This window comes from Octodon degus, unplaced genomic scaffold (genome assembly GCF_000260255.1).
Source record: "Octodon degus isolate 3935 unplaced genomic scaffold, OctDeg1.0 scaffold00082, whole genome shotgun sequence".
NCBI classification, from domain to species: domain Eukaryota; kingdom Metazoa; phylum Chordata; class Mammalia; order Rodentia; family Octodontidae; genus Octodon; species Octodon degus.
In genome coordinates, this window is record NW_004524658.1 from 5,726,710 (window position 1) to 5,740,432 (window position 13,723).

A 13,723-nucleotide genomic window follows, 5' to 3' on the forward strand; every position below is an offset into this window, starting at 1 on the left:
CCTCTTTGGCCCCATAATCTCCTTGATCAGAAAATTTGGGACACTACTGAGTTATGTGATGTTACAGTACAAGTTCTCATATGTCCTGAGTCTTAATTGATCTTGGAAGGCTAGGGCCAAAATGTTGGCTTTCCTTGCAGCCCTTCTTTTTCTCTAATTTTGGTCTGCAAACTTAGGTTGTTAACCATCCAAAGACAAACTTATTGTTATTACCATACAACCTAGGTTGTTAAGCTTAAGCTCACTATCTGTCTGAATATCAAACATCTTAGGCATAACATGGAACAGGTATTTTTAATCAAGTATTGATATGTTAAACTTTAAGTTCCTACAGAATATTATAAAAACATTTAAAAATTAGAATATATTTTAAAAATAGGCATAAAGAATTATATAATTCTTATGTTTACATGTAAATCCAAAAATCTAACCATATACAACCTTGAAGCAAGACAGACCCACAATATTCTTTTTTCTGTCTCCTGCCTTCATTTACCACCCCCTCCTTTTCGAATCATCTACCCGAGAGACAGCACAGCAATATAATAAAGGTCCTCAAAGGAAAAAAGAACCAAAATGCACTGGGCAATCAGTTACTCTGTGCTCTTAAGTTATATGCCAGACATTTTTCCCTCACATGTCTTTCAAATGGCCAGTCTTTCATTCATCAATTAAATGTTTTATAAAAATTTCATTTCAGTGTTCATAACATTATGCCTCCAAAATGTAAACATCAGAACCCAACTAATTTTCCTTCATTCAACCAAAGAAAAGTAATGTTAGATATTTGAATTACTTTAACCTTTATTGGAAGTAGTCACTTGAAAATATTTATACTAAAACACTATCATTCTGCTAGGAAATGAATGGTGCAGAAATCTTCCTAATGCTAACACTTCTCTGAAATAACATTGATCAAGTCATGTGCCATTACCCAGCTGGGATCATGTTAAAACTTTGAAAACAATGGCATTACAAAATTCTTACATAGCTTGAAAGAACTGACAAAATTATTACATGTACTTTAGTAAGGAACTATTTGCTGCCTGTGAATGTTTCAAATATTCAGAACCCAGATTAATCACTCCTTTAGGGAACATCTAAAAGCAAGGGCCAGCTAATAGCTCAACAGATTAAAGCACATGTTTAGGCAGATGTGGGGATGGGAGTTCAATCCCTGGCCTGCCATGCTGGCCCCGCCACTGGGGCGGGCAGAGACTGTGATTGAGACTGGACATGGTAGAGCACCTGTAATTCCAGCTCGTGGGAGGCTGAACACAGGTGGATCACTATAAGTCAGATCTGTGTAGTGAGATACTGTAGACCCTGAAGACCCTATACTAAAATACAATAATAATAATAATAATAATAATAATAAATAAAAGCAGATATTTCATTCCAAAAAATTTGGAAAGTATAAAAAGGTGCCAGGAAGAAAATTACCTGAAAACTCTATAATCAATTATATATTCACTGTTGCACAGATATAAAATAGCCAATTTAAAGAAGTATGAAGAAATTAAAATTATATTTCACTGTAGCAAGTTACACAGTACTATATTGCTCACCTGTTGAGAGGAAAGAAAAGTGATTTTCAATCATGAAGTCAGAGAGCTTTGAAAGGACTTGGTCGCATTTGGTATATTTTATAGAATACAAATGCACACAGAAACTGAGATTTGCAGCCCTGAGACTGGAGAAAATGATGGCAATGAGCACATATATATGCCCCTCTGTAGTCCCTGTGGAGTAGCTGCTGGGCTCAAGATTGGGAGAATTTTAGCAATGAAAAGCTATGGGCTGGAGGTCTGGAGAAATAATCCAGTAGAATAAGCACCTGCCTGGCAAGCACAAGGTCCTGAATTCAATCCCCAGAATAAAAAACAAAAATACAAAACAAAACAAAACAAAACAAAACAGGCTGTGGGTTGTTATCAGGGTAGAAGCTGGGGAATGGCTTGGTGCCTATGTCAGGGGACTAGACATATGGCCATATGCCTATGCCCAGAGATTCCCATGGTGAGCAACTGAAGACTTTAACATAGTTCCCACTTTTTCTGGAAGATTCCAATGGGAAGTCATTAAAATATTTGTAAAGTAAGAACAGTCCTGTTTCTTAATTTCCTCTTCCCCAGTCTTCTGAGGGTGTTTGAGAAACCTTGGATAAGAAGTTGGGAGGAGAAGGAGGATGACAACAATGAGGAAGACAAGGATGAGGAGGAGGGGGATAATGAAGAGGAGGGAAGGAGGAGAAGGAGGAAGAGGAAGAGGAGGAGGAGGAAGGAGGGAGAGAAGGAGGAGAAAAGAATGGTACGAGGTAGATTGCTAACCACCATTTCTCATCGAAGTCTGTGTATTCTTCATGGAAAAAGAAATATCTTGAATTGTACACATAGTTTGGAGTGTAGGATGTAAAATCATCATTTTAATTACTGAAATTATGTCACAGCTAAAATTAAGTAGCAGGATACAAGAAAGCTAGGACTCTTTCCTTGGGTTTTATCTAAAAAATGGGGGGAAACTAGGTAAGTAAATGAAAGTGACAAAGAGGTTTTCTTTTAATCTCTATGTAATCTTACTTTTTTATTTCATAAATAATGTATCTATATTCTCTTTCAATATATAAAAGTTTTAAAATATGATTATTTAATTTTTAAAATAGTTCCCAGCTTACCAATCTTTTTCTTTTTTCTTTCTTTTCATTTTTTGTTTGTTTGTTTTTGCATTTTTGAAACAAGGACTCAGTCTGTAATTCAGGCTGGCCTTGAAGTTGTAGCCCTGGATGTCCCCAGACTCATGGCAATCCTCCTGCCTCAGGCTCCTAAGCACTGCGACTACAGGTGTGCACCACCACTCTCTCCTAGCTCTCTTTTAACCAGCACTCATCCCCCATGGGTTAGACTTTTCCCAAAGGCACTACCCTACAAGGTTGATGCACAGAGTTCATGGAGCAAATTCCTATTCCATCCCCCAGCTCCAAAAGTTCATGTCCTATATTGTTCTCAGGTAGATGATGTATCCAATATTAAACTGATATTAACACATACTATACTTGCTCTTAGCCAAAATGCTGAAAAGTAATTGTTATCATCTTTCTTGAAAACCATTATAACATAGATCCTGTTTTCTTTCTCTTCTTTTTTCTAATGTTTATTACATTGATAGTTATGAAATTCTTCTTTTTTCAAAAATATTAGACATTTAATTTAAACACAGTACGTGAAACATTGTAGTAGATGACCAGTACAAATTCATGTGCATAAGTGGATGAACAGAAGATCCATTTTCTCCCGCATTTAATCTAAATAAAAAAAAATTACAGAGACAAAATTATTTTGTTAATAGCTTGTTTTAAAATAAGCACTCAATTCTGCTTCCCCATTTTAAATCCTGCCAAAAATGTTGAGGTACAAATACTTTAGGAATACAAATACATTTGATGCTCTACACATCCATGTGGATAGATGGAAACCCAAAATATAAAACAGTACCAATTCACATAATTAAAAGGAAATACTGACAAATGCTACTCATTTGTAGAACTAAGTAGATGAGAAGTAGTGGCTTGAGAGGGCCCATCTTGAGTAAAGAAAGGGCTCTCAACAATCTTCGTTTTTTTTTTTTTCAAAATTTTATTGATAAACAGATAGCAATGAGACAGTTTCAAATCAAATCGGAAGTACAGTTTCAACAAATAATACACTGCATATATTCTTCTTAGTGGTTAATTGCTGTACAAGATGCAGACTTGAGATCCTATTTACAAACACCATTAGAACAAATCATTCTATTCATTAAGAGAATGCAACTATATATCTATCCTAACCACTTTGAATACACAAATACAGACATTCATCTGAATCCCCTTTTCTTGCTAAGTTCCGTTATTTGAATATTATATAGGTGTGTAAACTCAGCAAAATATTCTAAAAGAGTCCAGTAGCCCATAATAGCATTGGATCTTCTGTTTAACTGGCAATGTCAGAAATTATTATTATCAAAGTTTTATTGATAAACATATAGCAATGAGACAGTTCTCAACAATCTTTGATTACTTAGGTTCGCAGAGCTAAGAGGTACAAGGTAGGAGAGAAAGCATGAGAATTATGGGTCCTCATCATGACTGGAACTTATTTCAAATCAATGTTGTTAGAGTATCCAGAATTACACCCCCATACCAGTGGTACTGTCTGTCCTAGTAGTATGTGTGGCTGACTGGCTGGCTGACACTCAGGTCTTTTCTAAAAACACCAAAAGTTCATAACTTTTGTAGGATTTAGGTCATCAGTATGCTTTGGTGAAATGATTTCAAAGCCAAGCTCATCAGTAGACATGATAGAAAGGAAGTACTATGAGAAGATGAGAATCTCAAATACAAAGTGGCAGGCATTGCCGTTAGAGCTAAGGAGAGAGGCAGGACATGGTTACATAACAACAGCACTGCCGGGGCAATAGCGTCTTCTCTCCCATCCAGCTCAAATCTTCCCCAGGCTGTGTTAACTTCCACATGGAGTGGAAGATTCCTAAATTGAAATTAGGCTAATTGCCTAGCTCTGGAGTGATTAACCAAGGAAAAACTGTTGTCACAAAATCATGCAAATCAAAACATCCAGAGATGACCCTCCAAGATGTATGCATAAATAGCTGTTGCAGCCAATTTTGGATGACACCCAACAGTGTAACTTTGTTTCATTGATTACAAAGACAGCTTTGTGACAATGGCAGGCACACAGCTTTCTCCATCATTCTGAAAGTCTTCCTGTCTTTCTTGTTCCCACACGTTAAATCAGCAGTGCGTGACTTACAATTTGACTTGCTTTGTTTTTTGCAAAGTAGTCAGAACTTGATTCCATTCATGAGTGACCTTTCTCCTCCCTCTCAGATGCTGATTTGGGCAACATTCATTTCACTATTATTCCATCTTGCAAGATAAAAATTTGGTGGCCTCATGAGTGGGAGAACTTGATAACTGTTTCAGGAAAGCATTTACCAAGTCAGTATTCAAAGCCATCTGAAATAGTTGGCATAGGCAAACAATAAATGGCATTACTTTAATAAGTTGGGAGAGAATAAGGCTGTCCCATTGTGCCTAGCAACTGTTAAACATTATGTTCTCCCTTGGAATTTAACAATGTAATATTTGTTTCATTCAGCACAGGCCTTGTTTCTTAAAAAACAGATCTTCAAATAAATTACATGAAGAAACTGAAATACACAAATATATACATACACAGGAAAATTATGTAAAAACAAATGAATGGTACATCTTAAAACTAAGAATATGGCCAACCCACGAATAGATAACCATGTTTTAGAGTAACCAGTTTTTATATATTGGTGAGAATGTGTAAAACGAAAACAGGACAAAACCCCCCAAAACTTACCCACTAAGCAGAGAGAAATAAACTGCCCTGAGTTTCGGCTTTGAAGTCAAAGGGACCTCTGCTGTGAACAAGCGAATCTTTGAATGCTGCAGCTTTTTTACGTATAACACAAGTGACAGTAGCACCTTCATCATATGACCAAGAGAGAATTAAATGAAGTAGGTTTTCAAACTATTTTGTGAGAAATTAGCAATCAATAAATGCTCAGTGTTAGCTTTACAATTGGCTTAACAAGGCTCGTGCAGATAGCTCAGGGGATTGAAGGACCTGCTTAGGCAGACACAGGGGCCCAGGGTTAGATCTCCAACCTGCTGTGCGGGCTCCGCCCCCGAGGCTTACTGAGACAGTGACTGAGACTGGGCGGCGTAGTGCCGTTTTGGGGCCTATAATCCCAGTGCTTGGGAGGCTGAAAAACAGGAAGAACCACTACAAATCTGATCTGTGTAATGAGACCCTGTAGACCCAATACTAAATACATTTTTTTAAAAATGGCTTAACAAAGATGAAAACTCTCCTGGTTTTAGATTGAAAAATGCTAACTCAGACTATATGTTAAAGATAAGTGCTCTAAAATATTTACCCAATCTTTATTAAGGCTACATTCTGTGCCAAATTGCTGTAGATCTAGTTACTTTTCTTCCTGACTATGTTTTAAGGTGACAGGAAATTTCCATAAGCTTGACAACAATTTTTCCTTTCACAAGTGTAAACTTCCAAATAGCTCAGCGGATTAAAACACCTGCAAGCAGGTGCAGGAGCCAGGGGTTTGGTTCCCAGGCCTGCCCTGCCAGTCCCACCCCTGGAGTGCATTGAGATGGCAAATTGAGACTGGGCGGGGTGGTGCACACCTGTAATCTCAGCTCTTGGGAGGCTGTAAATAGGTGGATCACTATGAGTCTGATCTAGTAGACCCTGAACACCTTGTAGACCCTTCCCTAAAAATACAAAAAAAAATATATATATATATACATATATATGTATATATATAAATTAATGCCTTCTATTCATATAGGACTATATACTTAGCACACAAAATTCATGTGTGCATATGCTTAAGTGTGTGTGTTTGTGTGTGTGTGTGTGTGTGTGTGTGTATACATGAGCCCTAGTGACAGACTCAAAAGAAGCACAGAGGAACCATACTTATTGTTAGCATTTGATATGTTGGTACAAACGGGTAGCATATCTGACAATGAGGAATAGCTAAGTGCCTAAAATATTTGGTGGCTCTCTACAGTCTATTCAGTTGCTTTCTTGTCTTAAAATACCAAAGAGATAGGAGAGAGTGCTGATTAGTGAAGGAAACTTACAACGGAGTAGCTGCTGCTCATTCTACTTCTGAGATTGTGAACAGGATGGATTTTCTTGAATACTTTATGTAAGAGAGGTAGAATTTAAGTTCGTCACACTGAAAACCGGCCATATTTATGTCACTCTTTGCATTTTGGGCTAGAAATTTTGAAAGACTTTTCTTTCTTAGTTGCCTTGAACAACAAAGTAAAAATAAATCAAGATTCTCCCCAAATCTATTATTATTGTCAATATTATGGAACAAATAATTAGTAGGACAAAAGGAATTAACATTTCATTTTCCTCCAGAGGCCTGGGGATCTTCCCTTCTGCTAATATACATCATTGTCTCTCCCTTTGAAGAGAAAAACTTAGTCTGACCTGTAGGTACCTAAAGCACTGACTGGCCTACATTTTATGACAAGATAGGACTAGTGTGGCCCAGTGACAGTAATCTAAACCCTTACTTTGTCTGATCTCTTTGTCCTGTGAAGTGAGCACAAATAGTTTTGTCTATACCACTGGTGAGAAAAACTAGTAAAGAAAACCCAATCACAGGTTCCCTTACCTCTACAGGCATTTTGAATATGAGTCAAAACATTTGAGGGAAGAAAGATGCCATTAAGATTTTTGAAAATGAGCTCTCCACTCTTAATTTACTAGAAAACCTTGTCTTATGCCACACAGAAAGGGGTAGGGTTAGGGCAAGGTTAGTATGTAAACTAACTCTTTGTCCATTATTGAAGAAGTAACATGGTTTACATGTGTAACTGTTTTATACAGTCGCTATTTTAAAACATCAAGCAAAGAAAGAATTAAATAGTAAGATTAGAATAAACTTTACTTTGATCTTTTAATGAGCGTAATATCTAGAAAGCTATTCAAAATGTGATACAAATTAAAACTAAACTTCTCAATGAATAGAAGGCAAATGTTTTCAGAAACTCTCCGCACACATAATTCATGTTAATCAGTAACTGAAATTAATGAAAGGTCAATTTAAATAGAAATTCTTATGAACTATAGGGACAAATAAACCAAAATCTCTAGCATATTAAACCATGGTTATTGGTGGCACGTGACTGTTATCCAAATGGTTGGGAGGCTAAAACAGGAAGATCACTACGAGTCTGATCTGTGTAGTGAGACGCTGCAGACCCTGCACTAAATGCATTAAGTAATAATAATGACAATAATAAACCATAGTTATACTATGACTATTGCTGAACTTTAGGTTTTAATTATTTTTAATCATCATAAACATGTTTAATTCAAACTCCATTTCTAGGTAACACACTGAAATTCTGAGGCAATCACTATATCATTAAATACTAAGTTTGAATCCACTGCTTAACGCTATGAGGATACAACCATTGAATCAGGAAGATTTTCTTCAAGAACCATGACTTTTATGCAAACATTCATTCATTCATTCATTCATACTTTTCCATGTTTCAAAACAAGGACGCAAGGCAACAGAATTCCTTGGCTAACTATGAGGAAGTGGCTTGTCCTGATATTTGTTAATTTGCCTTTCCCTTTTAAAAATACAGGAATGTTTTTAGGAATCTACCTGATAAATAGGGAGAGAAATTGAAATTGCATGTTAATATTTTACTTCCTCATCTAATAATTCAATTTGATGTTTAGTTACAGTTATATTACTACATGACTTTAAAAAAGTATTTGTACAGATATGACTCCTGATGTATTTCAACATTCAGCCCCATTTACTTCTCTAAACTTTGAGCTGGACATCTGGGACAAATCACATATACATACACACACACACACTTTTTTGTGTTAGTACAAAGGCCTCAAGAATATTGAATAGCCTGAGATTTAGCTCAGTCTATTGAGCAAGCATGGGGTCCTGAGTTTGCTTCCCAGTACAAAACCCCATCAAAAATACATATGGAAAAACACCCAGGAGGAGAATAGCTGGCTTGACTAGGACCTCCAATCCTACCTTCTAAAGTAATCTCCATACTGATTTCCATACCGGTTGTACCATTATGCCCTCAAAAGGGGGGAGCTGAAAACATTATACCACAGCGACATATGAGCACTCATGTTTATAGCAGCACAATTTGTCATAGCTAAATCCTGGAAACAACCCAGATGCTCATCCCCTGAAGAATAGATACAGCAGACTTTTTACACAATAGAGTATTACTCAGTTATAAACCAGGACAAATTTGAGTATTTTGTGAGTAAATGGATACAACTAGAGAACATACTCTTAAGTGAAATAAATCAGATCTGCACGTGCAACCATCATATTGTCTTCTTGTTGTGAAAACCTGAAAAGGAAAATGGAATCTAAAAGGTACAGTAGATATTAGGAAAAGAGAATGAACTTATTCAAAAGGAAAGAGTTACTGAGTTGAGGAGAAGGATAGGAGAGGGAGTAAGGGAAAAAGATTTATCTATGTATGTGACCAGGATGGCCTGGACAACTTTCCTGTGCATTTCTGCTGGTCTATGGAAAGGAGCAGATAATGCTTAATTTGTTTTGTCTCCTTTTTTAATTGTTTGTACTTTTTCTCTTCTTAATTTCTTATACGTTGCTTTCTTTTTTCTTTCCGCTTCCAATTTTGCATGTATATATCTGGCAATATGAATAACTGGTTGGAAGGCACTATGCATTACAACAAATACTGTGAAAATCATATTACTTGGTTAAGTGAAATTCTGTATGACTTGTAATTTTTTCTCTTTAAATACTATTTTGTACTCTCCTTAAAAAATAAAACGTATATATGGAATAAACTATAAAATTACAATCTCTTGAGTAATACTCAAGCTTTGTTCCAGTTGCTCTATCCTATGCACTCAACGCTACAAGAAATGCCTTGATTTTGTTCTCTCTCCTATGAAATCTATTTTCAATACACACACACGCACACACACGCACATGCACATGCACACACACACATGAGCGCGCACACACACACACACAAAATGTTTTTTTCTTATCACAAGTTAAACAGTGGAAAATAACTTAAAAATTCTAAAGTGATACCAGAATTTACATTTTACTCAATCTTCTAAGGTGCTAACATACTGCACTCTTCCAAAAACTTTTTTATAAACTTTACAAGACCTGCTCTTCCTTAGCTATATGTCTCATTCCATTACATGAGGCTTGCTGGGAGAGAATTACCTCTAGAAAGTAAAATAGACCATAAGTGGTTGTTAGAACATTCATAGCTTTTATCTACAACTGCCTTAACCTTTTCCTAGATGGAAAGATTTTTTTGTCCACTTGGAAAAATGAAAGCAACTGACAGAACTGTGAAGACAAGTGATGCCTGAGGTTGCTTAAGGATGCTAGTGCTTCTCTTCTTTCTCTCTCTCTCTCTCATTCTCCCCCTCAGAAACAAAAGATTAAAATTCAGTCAAGAATCTGTCCCTCCTGAGCCAACAATAATATAAAAGCTTAATTTAATAAAATAGTTTTGAAGAAATTACTAAGACAATAATGAAAATAATATTATAATATTGTCTAAGAATTATGAAAAACACCTTATTGATAAAGATTAAGAGAGTTTGCTTTGTAAAGTAGATTAATCATGGAATAAAGTCACTGCACAAAAGTGCTGAAAGAAGGAAAATAAAGTTAGAGTTAGCCATAGTTAGGGAAACCATTTGCCACAGATGTACTAAAATTGCTTTAAAACTTAAAAATTGGTGTAATGAACAATTATACCCTAGTCATTCTCAGAGAAGTACTTCTTTGAACAAATTATTACATATGTGGTCATCCTAGCCACATAGGTTGAAGAAATCTTATCTTTATGTTTCTAAAATAAAAAGGACCAAGGAAATGTGTCAGGTAGTTGGACACATGCCATTCTTTTTATGAGAGTACATTTATTTTTAAAAAAGGCAAATGCACCAGCCTCAATGTATGTTTATTTATAAAATTGACTAACAACCCACAAAATCATTTTGAAATACTTAGTGGAAATCTAGATCTATCATCACAGAAATAAAGAAAAGCAGAAAAGGGAAGATAAAATTGGCAGCGTCCTCCGAAACTCAAGCTGAAAACCATGTTTCAGCTAAGAAAACACAGAATCCTCAACCAATGCCATGGCACATGAGCGCCTCTCCACATGCCAGACAAACCATTCTAGCGAGATCCTAGTCCAAACTAGGATTGTGAGTATATTTGTATTTTCCTTACTTTTTAAGAGAAGACTAGCAGAATTTTTCTTGTAAATTTAGGGATGCATAATCACATGTTGTTTTACATAAACATGTATTCCAATTTACATAAATTTGCATTGCTTTTTCCCCAAAAATCTATCTCTGAATTTGTAAAACAAATTAATCTATGTTCTCTAATATAATTGTATTAAAATATGAGATTCGGGGCTATCACGAGAAATAGGTTTACCAGAAATAGTAATGGCATTACTCCAGAGCTCGCAACTTAAAATGTGTAATAGTTATAGATAAGATAAGACTTGGATATTCTCAGATATTAATTGAAAACATTTAAAAAACTACTATTGAAATAATTTCAGCTTGGAATCAGTAGATTGAATACTTGACACAATTTTTAAGGACTAATATTAGAGATCCTATTAGCCAAGCTCTTCAGCTCTTCATAATTCAGTTTAATTCCAGTTCTTCAAGTATGTTTGGTCCTTAAAGAGGAGATTTTAAGGTAAAAAATTGTCAGTATGTGTTTTGACAAAATATATAGAAAATTATTACCATCGTCAAAAAGTGACAACATTAGGGTTATTTTCCAATTGCCAACAAATGTTTCAAGATTAGACTTTTCCTCTTATTATAAATGTAAACACAGAAGGGTAGATAATTAGCCTTCTCCTTAATAAATAACCTGCTACTTGGCAAATAATTATGTGTTGTAATATAGCCTAAGTATCATGGCATATTTTATAAGTGTTTTCTTTAAAGACAATTTCCATAAATGAATATGAAAGCCAAAATGATGTCTTTAATAAAGCCCTTTTATACAGGTGTGGGTTTAGATCCATAGCAGGAAACTCTTAATATATTAACATTAACATTTTCTGCAGGAAAAATGCTAAAGTAAGAAAATGACAAAGTTAATGTTTGTGAGCTTTCAGAATAGACTGAATCAATCCCATTAAGACATAGACCAGACCATAACACTTGCCCAATTCAATAACTTCAAATAGCTTCACATCATCCTCAGATTAAATTCTAAATTTATCAGAACTCCCGCAGGTTCACGAGACCTTATGTGCATTGGCTTCTAGCGTGGTCTCTGGTTTGATGAGTTCATCTTACTGATATCATTCCCTCTATACAAGTATACTTGCTGTGCTTTGAATAGGCCAAGGAGAATTTTGCCCCAGAACTATTGCTCCTCTTTCCATGCCACCATGGACCAGGGATTGAGAGATTGAAGTGAGTCCAAGTGCTATGAAGCCCTCTGTTACGAGTGGTCCTCTTGCCCCAGCTTACCCACTGTTGAAATATAAGCACGAGCCACCAGGACTAGAAAGCCAGTATCCACAAGTTAGGCTAATGCTCTCATTGTTTTATTTGAGTACTTTATTAAAACCCCTGGCTTTCATGTTGGGAAATGTTTTCTTGTTTATTCTTTCAAATTAACTAAAACTTCACAGGTGGTATGTTGTCAATAATTAGATGCATGTAATTTTTGACATTGTAGCAGTAGATTGTTCTGTACTATGTTTAATGTTCAATAATAAATTTAATAGGTTGTTATATTTTATTTATTTGAAAAATGTGTTTCAAGTCCTTGTCTTGTTCTGGGGATGACACACATGGTTACATAAGGAAGTAATACTTGCTTCAACATTCCAGTGAGTGAGGAAGTGTCATGGGCTCAGGTGCAGAGGGATAATCCAAGACTGTCCATACTAGACACATTTTAAATTCAATAGCACAAATTCAATGACAGTAAACTGATGGCAAACAGTGTATTATATAAGCAATAATAAAAAAAAGACAGAGTAATTATACAGATGTCAGATAAAACAGTCTTTAGGGGATGGGGAGATGGCTCAGTAGAATAAGCGCTTCCCTGGCAAGCACAAGGGCCTGAGTTCAATCACCGGTTCTGAAAAAAAAAAAAAAAAAAAAAAAAAAAAAAGACTTTAAGGGAAAATGTTCTCAGTGAAAGAGAAGGACAATTTATAATGGTAAAGGTGTCAGTCTGTCAGGAAAATATCACAAACTATCACAATATTAAAATGTATGCACTGAAAACAGGACTCATTAGAAATGAAATAAAGCTGTATTAAAGAGAAAAAGAGCACTTCAGTGATGGTGGTCAGAGATTCATTATTCTATTTTTAATATAGCGTAAGAAGTCTGGAGGCAGATCAATAAAGAAAGTCTTGAAGGCTCCTTTAAATCAAGGAGTATTTAACTTTAATAATTCATATGCTTCCAGAAAAATCACCATTTCTTTTGTGTTTTCCATCCTATGCAAGTAAAGATTTTCAAAGTGGATGCTGACGATCTTCTGAACTTCCTCAGGCTCTGTAGTGGTTTCACCTTTTTCATTCCTTATTTCATGAATTTTAATTTCTTATTTCCTTTTTTTTAAGTTTAGCTAGAAGTTTATCAATTTTATTTATTCTTACAAAGAACCAACTGTTGAATTCATTAATTCTTTGTATTATTTTCTTCATCTCAACTCCATTAATTTCTGCTCTGATCTTTATAATTTCCTTCCTTCTTTGGGCTCAAAAGAAGCTTGAGGAGCAGCATTAGGTTGTTTATTTGTACCAATTCTCTTTTTCTGATATAAGAATTTACCATTATACATTTCCCTTTGAGGACTGATTTCATTGTATCCCACAGATTCTGGTTAATTGTATTTGCATTTTAGAGTAAACAACAACCAAAAGGTATAATAGACATTGTTACAGGAAAAGAAACCACTCAAAGAAGAAAAAATAACTGGAATACAGAAAGGAAAAAAGAAGGACTATATGTGTGTGTATAAATATAGGAATATATATGATTCATATATATTCTGTATATGATTGTATTACTAATTTTAATTGTTC

At 35.3% G+C, this 13,723-nt stretch overlaps 1 non-coding gene across 1 annotated transcript; it reads right to left on the reverse strand.

Annotated features, from left to right (window-relative positions):
- Nucleotides 1-2,891: 2,891 nt before the first annotated feature.
- On the reverse strand, nucleotides 2,892-3,082 carry LOC111818180. The gene has a single exon (XR_002822236.1). It is a non-coding gene; the product is annotated as a U2 spliceosomal RNA (small nuclear RNA).
- Between the last annotated feature and the right edge of the window lie 10,641 nt (nucleotides 3,083-13,723).